Source organism: Magnolia sinica, chromosome 17 (assembly GCF_029962835.1).
Source record: "Magnolia sinica isolate HGM2019 chromosome 17, MsV1, whole genome shotgun sequence".
NCBI lineage: Eukaryota > Viridiplantae > Streptophyta > Magnoliopsida > Magnoliales > Magnoliaceae > Magnolia > Magnolia sinica.
In genome coordinates, this window is record NC_080589.1 from 55,862,432 (window position 1) to 55,878,014 (window position 15,583).

General features: G+C 37.6%; 1 long non-coding RNA gene across 3 annotated transcripts; it reads right to left on the reverse strand.

The window, feature by feature from the left end:
- Positions 1 to 349: 349 nt before the first annotated feature.
- LOC131231637 (uncharacterized) lies at positions 350 to 3,126 on the reverse strand. 3 transcript variants are annotated; one of them, XR_009164480.1, is made up of 5 exons: positions 2,855 to 3,124; positions 2,226 to 2,479; positions 833 to 905; positions 568 to 666; positions 350 to 447 (listed from the first exon to the last, which is right to left on the reverse strand). It is a non-coding gene; the product is annotated as an uncharacterized LOC131231637 (long non-coding RNA). The 3 variants fall into 3 exon arrangements; XR_009164478.1 differs by having other exon boundaries at positions 2,226 to 3,116; XR_009164479.1 differs by having other exon boundaries at positions 358 to 447; positions 550 to 666; positions 2,226 to 3,126.
- Positions 3,127 to 15,583: the final 12,457 nt, after the last annotated feature.

Here is a 15,583-nt window from a genome sequence, read left to right on the forward strand (position 1 = left end):
CCCTTCTAACACGCTATTCTAAAGCTTCCTACAAAGAACCTGAAAACAGATAATTGACACATATTTTCAACAGGAAAAAGAAAGATTATTTTTTTAGGGGGCATTGGATATTCAAATTCTTTAGAATACCCATATTTGGAAGTTGCTATAGTATATAGAATACCCATATTCTTGGAAGTTGTAGAATGTATAACCAAAATTCCCATACTGGAGCCAATTTTGGTTGTATCACCAAGTTGGTCACCAAGCTTTAGAACTATGATGCAAACAACACAAAGTTGTAGACTGTATAACCAAAATTCCCATTTTCTAAAAACTAGTTATAGAATAGAGATGAGGTCTTGGACTTGCCATGGAGTCATCAGTATATGCAAAATCTGAAGCTTCAAAGTTGACCCCATCCAAAACAAATGCCGATGAATTGATCGGTTGGGTAGCAGCAACATACTGCAGTAAGTCAAGAGAAATTTTAGTTAATCCTTCCAATTCTCAAGGAAGAAGGCAACCATTATCTTCTTCTTCTTTTTCTAAAAAAGAATGATGAGATACTGGGATGCCTATACACACCAGTTGCAACACTTGGGTGTTCTTTGTAAATATTCTCCCTCTGAACTGCATGCTAACACCAAGGAAGACGGCCAGGAAAAATCCCAGAATAATGCTCAACTCCAAAATAAAGCACCTTAAGTACTAAGAAGAGTCTAATACCAGTAATTCTCTAACCAATTAGGTTTAGTCTCAATATATAGCTGTCTAAATAATAAAAATAAATAAAGAAAATTGAGAAAAGGAAAGTTTTTTCATTTCTTTTGTATAGAAAGCAATACTGTACCTGCAATACTCGAGACGTGGAGGCCATTGTTTTGCTGTTTTTCTCCACTGGCAAAAGCGGATGCAAGTATTGCCTGAGAGGAGTCACCATCATTGAGTTTGACTATAAACGATTCCAAATCTAATCTAGTTTTAATTCATTTGTGCTGAAGGACATCGACTTCATAAAAAATAGAGCATTTTAGACTATAATATGTGGATCTAAGGTAATTGGAAGTAGCTGATTAGGAATATATGAAAACCATAATGGACCATTTGGTTACCATCAAATTTGTATTCGGTATTCGAACGATGCACACATGCCCTGTCCAGACAATGCTCTCCGAATAATATATATTTTATTTTCCAGTAACCAAATAGCCCCTAAGAGTTCCTCAGGGAGTTCTCCAAAAAAAACAGAAGATCAGAAACACTCCCCCAAATCAAAATTGGGTAAGTGTGACTCAAAGCTTCCCTGAACCGACTGGTGGTTTAGCTAGGAAAAGTGAAGAAACTGGAATCCACTTAATGTGATTCCCTTTTCCTGCTATGCCCAAAACACAAGGCGGATTGGTTCCCATAAAGAAAGCAGAATTAATCAGAATTTGGGCTGACTTACACACTGGAAATCTTATATTATACACCATTTAACAAAGATGGAATGCAGAAAAACAGACCGAGTAGGAACTTAAAGTGAAAGGAGAAAACGGAACTCAGATCATGTCAATATAATCAAGCTCCCCAACCATCAGAAAATTCAAATGAACTACAACATGTACAATAATGAAAGTCTAGCAGCTCAAACCATATGCAGGTCATTCGTAATCACATGGAAATCCTGATTTCTTTTCTTTTTCCATTTTCTGGTAAAAGAAAATTCGTTAAACCGATGGAGGATGGAGAACAATGTAAAAAGTGTCTATGTAGCAGATATAAAATCCATATTCACATTTAACAAAAGAGCGCGACCTGAATGTGCAGAGTGAGCATTGAAAGTCTGTGGAGGTGCACATATTATCTCCCACCACTGAATATGGTAGTAAGCATTTCAAAATGTAAACCTATCATAAGATAATTATGATTCCATTTTGATAAAAAGGCCCACTTCAAATGAGTGGTGCCTAACAGAAATGAATCAACATCCACTTTTTCTTCCTTTTTTTTTTCAAATCCGAAACATAACACAGTTCATGTATTTCAAATACAGATGACCGTTGAGATGAAATGGATAACCTTGAGCACGACACAATTAAATTACCTAAGAATGCAAAAGAATATATGTTTGAGGGTTGCATTTCTGTTTCAATACAACTAATGTGGTCACCCAGTTGAGGGTTGCATTTCTATCTCAATCAGAATATTAAATTAAAATAAACTCAAGCATTAAGATTTATGCTCTCCTTTATAACTTGGACCTATATTTGGATTCTTTCTCCAACCCATTTGACTATGGAACCGCTAATGTCCTTCTCTGCACCTGCAAAGTCTGAAGGGAAACAGCACTAGCAAAACCGAGAAACAATAAAATGGTGAAACCAATTGTTGGATAGAAGGTCCCCAGATAAAAATTCAAATAAAGGTGGCCAGTATGGAGGTTCTTCAACTAGCAACAGAGAGGATGCGCTCCGCCAAATTGTGAGTGGGATATAAGAATGGATGTGATTTGGACCTGGAAAAAACAAAGGAAAAAAAAAAAAGACAAACTGGTAGCCTGTCTGGTGTAGTTTGCATTTCAGCTCACCTCAAATGCAAGACAGATTGGCTCCCAGGCAAACTTACAAATACGTTCTTGCCCATTGAGATTGGAGCGGGAAAAGCAGTGAATCTGGAGTCTGTCAATGCAGTTCCCAATTCCCAGATCTGCTCCAAACACAAGATGGATTGGCTCCGCTGCACAAGTGGAACAAATTCCATTTGGACGCACTTTCAAATGGCCAATCAAGTGTTTGTTTGAGATTTCTGAAATCTTCAACTCAGGAAGAGTTATAGTTGTAAGAAACTACAAATTTTAGGCTGTGATGGAAATGTGGAGTGTTTCTCTTACTGATCTGCAATGAAGGAGACAACTCTTGCAAGAAGTGAGTCCCTGAAGCTGCCTTACCCCAAGACTTGCAAACCATTGGAATGACAGTCAAGAACACCTGAAGAGAGAGATTGTTGAAGATTAGCTGTAGAGCATCTGGTATCAGCTCTGCCCAGCAACGGATTTCACCACTCCCATCCATCTAATCTTCCTGTAAAATGAATAATAACAATAATAATAATAATAATAATAATAAAGGAAATGGAAAGACCCAGATGAGGAAAATGAATAGAAACCAAAATAAATTATACCAGGGAATCTGAGATAATGTAATATATATATATATATATATATATATATTTTAAACAAAGAAAGAAAGAGAAATTTTAAACCAAACAATGATTCAAGAAGTTTTTAAACTGTAGTTAGAACAAAGAAGGAATTCAAGAGAAATCAATGAAATGACTTCAATCATTAAAAACCTCAAGAGATTTCTGCCAAGAAATTTCAACCAAACCTCAATATATTACTTCCAAGTTGACTCTAATCAAGTGAAGAAAAAAGCAGAAACTTTACTGCAGATTTACAGCAAAGGGCTTAACAATAGACAAAGATATTAAAAAGAGAGAAAGAAAACAGAAACTACAACAAAAGCTACAAGTGTTGCCTCTTCATCTGATTGTAGTATATTGTTCACGTGCAGGGAAGTTGATGGCAGATTCCAAATGAAAAGTAATAGCGAGGTAAATTTATTTACTGAGATTGTTGCTGCCACCTAAAACAAAGACGGCTGAAAAGAGTGCCCAGCAATTTCATGAAATCACGATTGTGCCTTGCAATTTCATGTAATCCAGCCTATATAATGTATGTAGCTGTAGCAACAAAAAAAGATGTGAAATACTTCATCAGACAGGCCTAAAACACAAACATGAAGAGCAGCATTGATAGATATCAAGAAATTGGTACAAAACCCAAAATACACCGCTTACAAGCAGAGCTAAACTCAGAACAGCAGCAACTTCCAAACTAATGAGATTTGGACAGAAGCAAGCTTTACAAGAAATAATGTAAAAGAAGGGGAAAAACCATGAAACATTAAATATAGAAGGAAAAAAAAAAAAAGCACATAACCATGATCATAATCAAAACAGCCACTTGAAATCATACTTCCTATCTAAAATCATAAGATAGACACCCCAATGAGGGAAAGAAAAAGAAAGAATGGACTTGGAAAGAAACTACAATCAATTCCTGCATTATGAAAACTATCTCGGTGGGAGGGCTGTGTTTGCTCCCTATTTTACTGCCCTTCTTTTTTCATTGAACAAGCTTCGCCGCTTTCTTGTACTCCATTTATCCCCAGATCTCCAAAATCACAGTCCTTCCAAGCCTCGAACCATGGTCCTCCAGACGTATAACGTACGGCTTTGGGCACCGTTGTTGGGTCATTCTCTTCAACATGATTATGGCCCACAAGGAAATTCCACAAACGGGATCAACCCAATTTCAAAAGGAGAGAGAGAGAGAGAGAGAGAGAGAGAGAGAGAGAGAGCTTAAGGATTTTTTGGGAAATGAGGAAATGAGAAGAGGGTGGGTGGTGTGAGCATGGGCACGGCAGATGGTTTGGGCGGTAACAGATCTACCGGATCTGGAAGCTTTGGCTGCTGGTATCAATGGCAGATGTCGGGTCTAAGAATGGAGACAATGGTGGGGGAGCTTGGCAGCGACTGGGTGATGGAGTAAATGCTGCTCTCAATCAGTCGCTAAAGGCTAGTTGCAAAGACAATGAGAGATAAGGTGAGCGAGATCGAGAGGGAGAGAGAGAGGGCGGGTGGTGCCAAGGAGGTTGCCAGACCTGGAGAAAGCAGGAGGGGTGAGAGAAATGTTGTGGATGTTAGGGTTTTTTTAGTTGGTTTATTTGAGAGGGAGAGGGAAAGGGAGGCAAAGAGTGATTTGGGACCCATTTTGTGTTTTAGGTTGTACAGGGGATTGCAACGGTTAGTGATAGGCCAAAACCGTCACTATTTCTCTATTAGCAACGGTTTCTGACGGTCGAAAATTTCTACCGAACTTTTATTGGCGACGGTTATTGGCCATCACAAACATTAGAGACAATTAAAACCCATCATTAAACCAAGCCAATTCCTAAATCTGCAACAAAAAATCGTAGATTTTTGCCATTTTTGGCGTAGTGTGTCAAAAGACAATACAATTTTTATGCATAAAGAAATATATTTTTAAATTTAACTCTTTCCCGAGTGCAAGTACCTTGAAGTCATATCAAAATCCCTGGTAGCCACAACCTTGAACCAATTATTTCTATGTGCAGGTAATGGCCAACAGTTCTTCCTCGATGAGGTTATCTATTATTTTTAGTGCCGAAATGTTTCACTCATCAGTGACTTGTGTTTACCCATTGAACCTAGACTTAGAGATATTTTAATGTTGGGTTGGGTTTTCATCACTAGTGAAACTTTGAGTGAAGGGTTTTAACTACATCTCTCTAAATGATATCCTTACTACCTCTCTTATTAGAGGTTTAGTGAAAGGATAAGCCAAGTTATTGCTTGACTTCATATATGAGATCGCAATGATTCCATCTTGAACTAATTGCCTTACATATTCATGTCTCATACTAATGTACATGAACTTTCCATTATGTGTTGTTATAGGTTCTTGCTAGAGTAGCTTCACTATTGTAATGAAATGAAACAATCGGTATATGCTTCACACAATGAGATTTTTAGTAGAATATCCCTTACCCACTTAACCTTTTTGCATGTTGTAGCCAATGCTATGAATTTAAGATTCCATCGTCGAGTGCATTATGCAGGTTTGTTTGTTGGATCCCTAAGAGAGTTGCAACTTCCAAGATAAAAACTCACCTTGTCGTGGACTTGCTGTCCCTTGCACTTGATATCTAACTTGCGTCAGTATATCATTCTAATACAGTCAGAAACTTTAAGTAGAATAGACCTAGTTCTCTTGCTCCCTTTAGGTAGCATAAAACTTTACCAATAGCCTTCTAGTGTTCTACAGTAAGATTATTTATAAACCTACTTAGTTTATTTACAGAGTATGCTATATCTGGTCGTATGCATTGCATTACATACATAAGACTGCCTATAACAATAGCATACTCAAGTTATCCAACTGTTCTTCCATTATTTTCTTTAAACTTGATACTTGGATTAAATGGGGTATTTGCCTCTTTGATTTTCAAGTAGTTAAACTTGTTCAGTATCTTCTCAATGTAATGAGACTGATATAGCATACAACCCCCACTATGTTTTTTTAACTTTGATGCCTAGCATGGTAAACACTTGTCCAAGATCCTTCATTTTAAATATGGAAGAGAGAAACTTCTTCGTTTCAGTTACATATTTCATTGTATTATTGGTAATTAATGTCATCAACATATAGACATATAATAATGATGTAATAATTACACACCTTAGAGTAAATGTATTTATCAGCTACATTATGCATGAAACCATGAGAAAACACATTTGAATCAAATTTTGCATACCACTGTTTAAGTGCTTACTTCAATCCATTCAATGACTTAATTAGCTTACACACTTTATTCCCATTTCTTGACAAAGTAAACCCTTCTGGTTGCTCCATGTATACCTCGTCATTAAGGTCATCATTCAAGAATAATGTCTTTATATCTATTTGGTGAATGTGAAGATGATGTATGGATGTCAGTGCAAATAAAATCATAATCGATGTTATTTTAGCCATAGGTGAATATGTGTCAAAGTAATTAATTCATTATCTCTAATGGAATCATTTTTTTACTAGCCAAGCCTTAGAGGTCTGTATAGTACCATCAGTGTAGTATTTCCTCCTGAATACCCACTTGCACCCTATAGTTTTGGAACCTGGAAGTAGATATACCAGTTCTCATGTTTGGTTTGACATAATTGAGTCCATCTTATCATTAATAACTCCTTCCAAAAGGTAGAGTCTCTTAAAGATATTGCCTCATTAAAGGTTTTAAGGTTATCTTCTACAGTCAAAACTATAGATATCTTCCTAATAACCTTCTCTATATCACCCTTAACAAGACGAAACGAGATACGCTAAGAGTCTATCCGATCAGGATCAAGACTCCTTTCTGTCATTGCCCTCTGATTGGTATGAGGTTCATTAGGAGTTTCAACCTTTTGTTGAGTTCCCTCTATAGGATCACCACTAGGAGTTTGGATCTCAGTATCCATTGTCTCCATAGATGGTATGTTCTTAAAGAACTCTATATCTCTAGATTCTATAATCACATTATTCTGAGTTTAAGAGTCTATAGGCTTTACTATTTTGTGCATAACCCACAAATGTGCACTTAATAGCTCTAGGTCTCAACTTGGTTCTTTTAGGATTAGGTGTTCTGCAATACGCGAGACACTACCACACTTTAAACTATCTTAAGTTTGATTTCCTTCATTTTCATATCTCATATGGAGAGATCTTGGTCTTCTTAGATGGAATCATATTTAGGATATGATATGCTACTAGTAGTACTTCTCCTCACAAACAAAATAACAACTTTGCTTGTATTAACATTAAATTGATCATTTCAACAAAGGTTCTATTTTTTCTCTCAGCTACACGATTTTGGGCATTAGTGTATTATGTCATATTTTTCACAATAGCTAGAGAAATCATTAAAGAAGTATTCTCCTCCTCTGTCACTATGGAGAATTTTTATCTTTTTATCTAGTTGATTTTCTATCTCGGACTTATATATCTTAAATGTATTAAATGCTTCATTCTTTTTATCTCAACATGTACATCTAAAGTAATCATCTATGAATATCATGAAGTATCTTTTGCCTTCTCGGATAAAAATATCATTTAACTCACATATGTCTGTATGCACTAAGTCCACTTGAGTTGATCTCTCAACACTTAAAAACGGTTTCTTCGTCATTTTTACCGTATGCACACTTCATATTTATCATTCTCGCTTTCATTATATGAGATTAATCCATTCTTTACCATGAATCATATGGTACTATAGCCTACATATGCTAATTTACCATGCCACAAGGATACAAACTCAACCACATAAGCAAAAGAATTATTTTCATTTAGCTTGAACTTGATCATCCCATTACAATCATACCATTTTCCAATAAAATTTGCATTCCTGAACAAGATCAACTTACCATATTTATATATTAAGTACCATAATCCCGGGTTTACCTAAAAGATCTCCTGAAACTAAGTTTTTCCTCATGCCCAGGACGTGCAACACAATGGTCAAGATTACCTTCTTTCCAGAGGTAAACATAAGTTTCACGGTTCCTTTGTCGACGACCTTCGACTGACCTTCGTTCCCCATTTGAACATTTTGACCATTTTTCACGTCTGAATAGGTCTTAAAGGCAGATCTGTCGTAGCATACATGGATTGTGGCAGCTGTATCATACCACCAACCAGTGACTTTTCTTTGAACCATGTTCACTTCAGTGATAATTGTGATCATGTCATCTTTCCTTACACTAGCCTCTTTCTTAGGCTTCTTAAGGTCCTTAAAGACTTGATCGAAATGTCCGGTCTTTTCGCAGCCATAAAAATACCATTTTGGTTTTTCCTTCTTCTTCTTTTGGGACTTTTTGAATTTTCTGCTACTTCATTGAGTGTTAGAGATTCATTCTTCTCGAGATTATTCTTATTCTATGATGACCTTTTTACTGCATTCACCTTAGATGATGATGCACCATTATCATCTTTCTTATCTTAATGATCTAACTCTCTTGTGTTTTTGTTGTCCCTGATGGGAGGGTTTTGTTGATGGGGCACAGACAGTTAAGGAGGTTGGAATGGATTCCATGTCATAGGGTGAGCATGTCTCTCAAGATAAGTGGGTCCTGGATTGGATTGTGCATGTGGTTATCCAAATTGGAATTGGGCAGCGCTCCCACTGGGGGAGGTGACTGGAACTGGTTAGATTGAGACTAGCCAGAGTATGCTTGGCAAAGCACTGGTTGGCTAGCATTTGATTGCGAATGGGTGGGACTTTGAGCTCTTACAAGATATTGGAAATGGACTTGGTTTCCCTTGGAATAGATAGGTTGGAACTAGTTAATGGTAGGATATGAAAGATCCACATGAGTAGGAGTTTGTTGTGCACTACTGGGGGGGGGGGGGACTGTTGGCTACTATTTGAAAAAAACTAGATCATGAAATTCTCTATCCTATTCATGCTAGAATCTAGATCAGCTATTGCAAGGTCCATCATTGGTAGAAGGTTTTTTGTATGGGTGAATCAGGGTAGGATCCGACAAATCTCTCTAGACTGACATGTTGGCTTGTGAGAATGTTCGGATGATGCTTCGATAGGCTAGCTTTGCAAGGCGTCGAACCCCTAGATGCCTTTTGGGTGCAATGATTGTAGGATGGTTTAACTCTCCCTCTCTCTCTCTCTTTTATGAACAGAATTAGAACATCTCTTGGAATATCTTTTCTTCTATTCTATTGTGAAAGAGATTGAAAACAAAATAGAGTCAGGGAGTAGCTCTGGCATGGAACAATTTATAAAAAAAAGGAGAAGAGTGGAAAGCCTGCGGGATTCTGCAAAGCTTTTAATTACTGGCAGTTAAGATGCCTTTGCTTATGGCTCTCCCTTCCTGGCCTTCTCTATGTATTTGCTCTCTACCTTCTCTTGTTTTGTTGCCTTTCTCTTTTGTTTTTGAAAAATGTGTGTATGTGTGTGTAAGAAAATGGATGAAAACACAACAATGGAAAGATAAGAATATAAAGACAGGAATGTAAAGGGACCAGTACAAGACTGGAATGTTGAATGTAAAGACATTAATGTAAAGGGACCAGTACGAGACTAGAACGTTGAATGTAAAGACAGGAATGTAAAGGGACTAGTATAAGACTGAAATGTTGAATGTAGAGGGATCAAAATGAGATTAGAATGTTGAATGCAACGATAGGAATGTAAACTATGCTAGTAGATGCAGACTAGCAAAATACTGGAAGTTCGAATGAATCCCATTTTTAACACTAACCCAACATTTCGAGTTGGGCCTTTGGCTATGAACCTCTCCCTAGTAGAGTTGCCATTTTATGAACGCTCTCAGGGAAACTTTCCCCTAAGCTACCCATTAGGCATCCGGGTTGGACCATCTGACGGTTGCATAAGTCAAACGATATATATATATATAGGAACGGATTACATGAAATGGAGAAATACATATAAGTTTTTCATTAACAGAAAAAAAATTATAAGGGGAGGAGAAACAAGGGAAGGAAGGAAGGAAGGAAACTCTCTCAGGACTTACTTTTGCCTAGAGAATGAGAGGATGGCCTCCTTTTATAGATGGGGAAGTCTAGATTTTTCATCTCTTCAAGTCCGCTACAGTGACCATCAACTAAGGATCTAGATTTTACAAGATTTTTATTCTGCTACAGTGTTCTACCGATATTAATTTTGGTACTTTTGCATCCGCGGATTAATAAAAGTGTAACGCCCCGAAAATCGAGGGTCGAGCAAAGCTCGACTCTCAAGATCCAACGCATCACTTATGCAACATAGATAATGATGTTTAAATGTTGTCCATATTAGTGCATTAAACATGAGTGGGATTACACTAAAACAGCATATCATAATCCAGAGATAATGAAATTAAGCGAGCGGAAGACTGAGATATGTATATAAAGTATGTAAGTGTTTCTCAACCCCCAGAGTATGAGTATGATACCAGGTTGAATATATACATGTATTGTTCTAAAATTTAAAAAATCTCAAAGTGTAAATATTCAACTAATCCATAACCCTATAATCCCGGCGACACAGCTCTAGGTTTACAAGGACCCGCCTGAGAGCTGAACGTAGGAGAACTCCTCCTTGTCTAAGAAATCCGGCTCCGTCGCGTAAGCCTCATCATAACCTGCATCTAAATCAGAGTCTGGTTAGTGCTTTAAAACACCGTCCCAGAGTGGGAGTGAGTGATCAACTCAGTGGTACTATAAGGCAAAGGTTAACATGTTATCAATTCAATCAAGCAGTAATGATAAAGCAATACAACAATCACTTTCTAATTACTCTTGTTAATACAAAAATGATATGCAGTAATGATGCATGCCCTCGCCTGCACTCCCTCAGCAACTTTATCTCACGATCGCGCATGGCAAACTCCCTAAACGTACGCTTCCTCACCAAAGCATATGCAATGCGGTGCATAGTCGTGTTAGCCAAGTATTTGGTTAGGCTTATTCATACAGCAAATTCGAAAAGTTAAGGCACCTCCCTTTATATCATTAACCCAAACGAAGATCCATCTAGGGTCATCAATCCTAGTTAATCACATACGATAAGCAAGTTGTAGGGCATCACTCCTAATGAAAAGCAGTGGATAGGTAAGTTCACGAGTTTATACTCGAGGTCACTACGGAGAGGCTCGTCACCTCAGCGTAGGCCTAGTTTATACTCGAGGTCACTACGGGAAGGCTCGTCACCTTAGCGTAGGCCGACAACTCAAATACAGTATCCCATACCACCGTATTCAGCTCACGAGTTTGGTTGCTCACTAGTCACTACGGGGAGGCTCGTCACCCCAGCATAGGCCGATAGCTTGACCAAGGTGTCCCATACCACCATGTCCGACTCATGATTCTTAGTGGATCGTGGTACCATGGTTGAGACAGGTTTTACATTGGTAAGCGGTACCTTAGATTCAAGTAGTAGCATCTATACATGGTAAACACACAATAGGCCAATCGGGTTATTTGACAAGTTCGATTGGTACGAGTGCACGCTGAGGTAATCGACATGGAGCGCATAAGCACTCCACGTGGCCTAACCACTATTGACAGTCACTGTACGGCTCGGATTCGTCGAACGTATCCAATGTGGCGAAACTAGTTTGGCCACTCAAATGAGAACCGTTGCCGATTGCACTATGTAGTAGTCTCAATCATACTCAAACGCACTAAGTAGTTACATATGTTATTCATAACAACATTTAACAAACAATTTAAATAAAATTCTCATTCAGCATTTTATCAAACACATAGAACATGTTACTATACATACGCATTTCATCCATGAATCACATAGTAGCAATTTATATTACATGAAGGAAATTATAGATGTGGATAAGGTAGTTGAGAATCCTATCTCAACGCCCTCATTAGAAGCGATTCAACAAACACTTTCTCATTCAGATATTTTATCAAACACTTAGATTACACATTACTACATACATGAACTAATTTAGTTATAACATATATTATGGCAAATCCTTTCATAAAGGAGTTGTCATCCATACAACAAATATATATTCTAGATTAATATTCATAGCAGGCACAAATCATAGTTTCAATTTCATTCAAACGTTTCGACAAACACATGGAATGCATTATATATTCACATAGTCCACACACATGTATAATTTATTGAATACATCGTAACTAAGATCATATGGCAGCAATCAAGTCAGACATAAATCATTGCTGACATTGAAAGCCTTGAAAACCATAACCTAAATGTTTATAGTCTGCACCTTTTATCGGATTGCTTATACGAACTTGGTTCGTATCCTACGCTCCCGTCTACAGAACAATGGTTACCTAAATCACGAAATAGGTTAGCTATTTCATCGATTCCTTTATTCGGATTCCTAAAATAAGATTAGGGTTTGGATTTCTTATCCAAATCAAAGTTGGAATGGCTCGTGTAGCGATGGGGGGGAGGCGAAACGGTGTATGGAGTTGTGGGAATGAATCTCAGCAACGATCCCCCTATCTCACTCTCTTCTCCTCACTCTTTTCTCTCCTTTTCTCTCTTCTCCCTCCTAGGGTTAGAGAAAATTCGTATGGGAGAGAGAGAAAGGTGGGTTTAAGGGCCATATATAGGCTCAAAAGTGGTGTAAATGGCCCCAAGGCCATGGTATACTTAGGTTATAGTCAAAAGGTGCCTGTTTCCGATAAACGGGGCCCATCTGGAGGTCCATTACTTGTTTATGTCATGGAGTAAGTTCCCTGACAATGGATCTAAGCCAGGACTGGGTTTTCAGTGCGATTGGATAGACAGATCGACCGTGACAGACCTATATCAGATCGATGGTCGTCGTCACTTGATCAGGGCCACAAGTATACGGATATGAGTAGCGAAATTTTCCTGACCCATGGATGCATTTGGGTCAGAATCTGATGGTCTGAAGCTTTCAATTTCGCCCGCAAGCGAACGGTCCAATTCACTTAAGTTTAGGTTCGTTTTCTAAAGATATTCGTATTTCTCACACACTTCGCTCAAAGCTCAAGTTTTGCGTTCCTGGATACTATTTGGGCTTGATTCCCATGAAGGTTGTCAAGCCCAGTAAGATGGTCATAACCTTATAGTTTTGCGGTCATCAGACTTTCGATGTGCGGTCCAGGTCCGATACAGAGTTTCCATGTGCTCCCGAGAGCAACTGGGTTTTAAGATTTCTCCTAGATTTTCAAGTCATGTTGAGTTAGTGATTTTAATGGTTTTGAGTCTTGCAGTTCGCATAGATAGTGGTTCAAGCTAATCCACCAATTAATTTAGTTTAATACTTAATTAATTTTCGTCTAATTTCCACAGTATACGGTCTTTAGGGATTTTTGCCTGAGGTGGTACTCGGGTCTTAGTACGGATTTTTTCGAGACGTTACAAAAAGAAATCTTTTTTTTTTCACAATTGGAGTTAAAGAATATGGAAAAGCGAAAAACTGAAATAAATGATGGCATCCCATGGTGGAACATTTTCCCACATCCAAACTATACACTAGTGGGCCTATTAAAAAATTTATTGTTGCAAGTAAACAGCTAATTGAATGAATTAACAATAATTGGAACCCCTAGCCTATTTGGAAGACCGTACACAAAATACACAATAGTTTTAGAGTCTTACAAATGGTGTTTAGAGTTGTACTTTACAGTCATGTGCAATATCTCGGCTTCATAAGCACTCTAAAGAATTATCCCAATTCTAATAAAAAGTAGCCTGACTTCCAAACTCATATAGGTGAGTTATATTAACGATGTCTGTTTAATAACAATCGTACCACCTTTTAGGCTATAAACTCATTAAGGGATAAAACCCAACCTTAACCTGTTATAAAGAACAACATTACATTGTTTTGAACTCCTCTTAGTGAAATGATTTGGGCTACAAGGAAATAGTGAACTAGTTCTTGAACTTTTTTAAAATTTAGATATTACATGAAACACACATAGTAGTTTTAGAGTCTTACAAATTGTGTTTAGAGTAGTACTTTATGGCCATGTGTAATATCTCGGTTTTATGAGCGCTTTGGAAAATTAGATCAATTCTTATAAGAAGTAGCCCCACTTCCACACTCATATATGTGAGTTCATCAATAGTGTCTCCACAACAAGTATCAACCCACCTCATAGTCGATAAACTCATTAAGGGATAAAACCCGACCTTAACCCGTTACAAAGAATAATATTACTTACATCATAGATAGGGACTTGAAGAAATAAATATTTTCATTAGTTCATGTAATGCATTTCAATCAGGAATAACATAAAAACTTATTTTTTCATTGAACATAATCTTGGGATATCCAATCTTTAAGTTAGGATACTATTTTTAGTGACACATTTTTCTATGAGTTCAAGTCTCATCTCACTCAATATTTTTCAGGCTTTTCCCTAGCTAGTTTTTTAGTTAATGAATTTGCTATGTTATTGTAGACACTCCACTATCAAAACATGACTACTTGGCTTGATCAAAGCAAGTACACGGCTCAAAACACGCCAGACAAGCAGCTAATGGACCAGATTGGGGCATACATGACAAAAATGGCCCTATCGAGGCCAATTTTGCCAAAATGACACTCCTCGGGGCCAATTTTCACAGTTCTGTGCAGAACCGGTCCTAGCTCTGCTGCTTGTGGTCTTTTTTACAATTTCATGTGCTGGCTCTGTCTCAGGCTTGCGCTGGCTCGATCTCAAGCTTTGTTGCTCTTATCTCTTCAGTAGTGGTTCGGTTTTCCCAAGCTTGGCATTAATGCCAAAACCCAGGGCTCGAGAGAACCGAACCTGCTTAATCCTATCTATTCAGTCTTACATGTCCTTCTCCAATTACCTACAAAAGGGACCCCACACTCTTATATGAAAAAGGGAGGTGCTAGAAGAGATTTCTGTTTCTAATTTAAAATATCTCCAGAGTGAGATAAAAAGCAATAGCCTGTCTCCGATTCTGAGACAGTGACAGAGACTAACTCTCTATTATCTTGATCTCTTATAGTTTTTTTTTTTTTTAATCTTTCTATTCTATTTCAACTTCAAAGTCAACATCGTATTATTGATTTATATTTTTCCAGATTGTATATTCTAACCATACTACTCTAAACACTAGAGGTAGTAGGCTCTGCTCTGATATCACGTAAAGTATTCTCTATAGTTGCCTCTCTTGAGGATTTTCTGTATCAGAATACGTGACTTGAAGGAGTAACCAAAAACTCTATGTTATTTTCCTTTTCCGCACTTCTATCGAAAAGCTTCTAACATTTTCATTTCAATTTCGGTTTATCTTTTGTAGCTAGGCATTTTAGTATTTTTACTGGAAGTTCCTTGAACCCCCTTTAAAAGTGTATATAGCCTAACAAAGTAGAGACCATGTTTCACACAGCCGGTAAAAGGGTGTCTAACCTACTGTGGATTTTAGAGTCTTTCTTTATTTAGTGACGACTCCAAAATAGGGCTCAATCGAGCCACTCTATCAATATTGTGAAAGTTAGT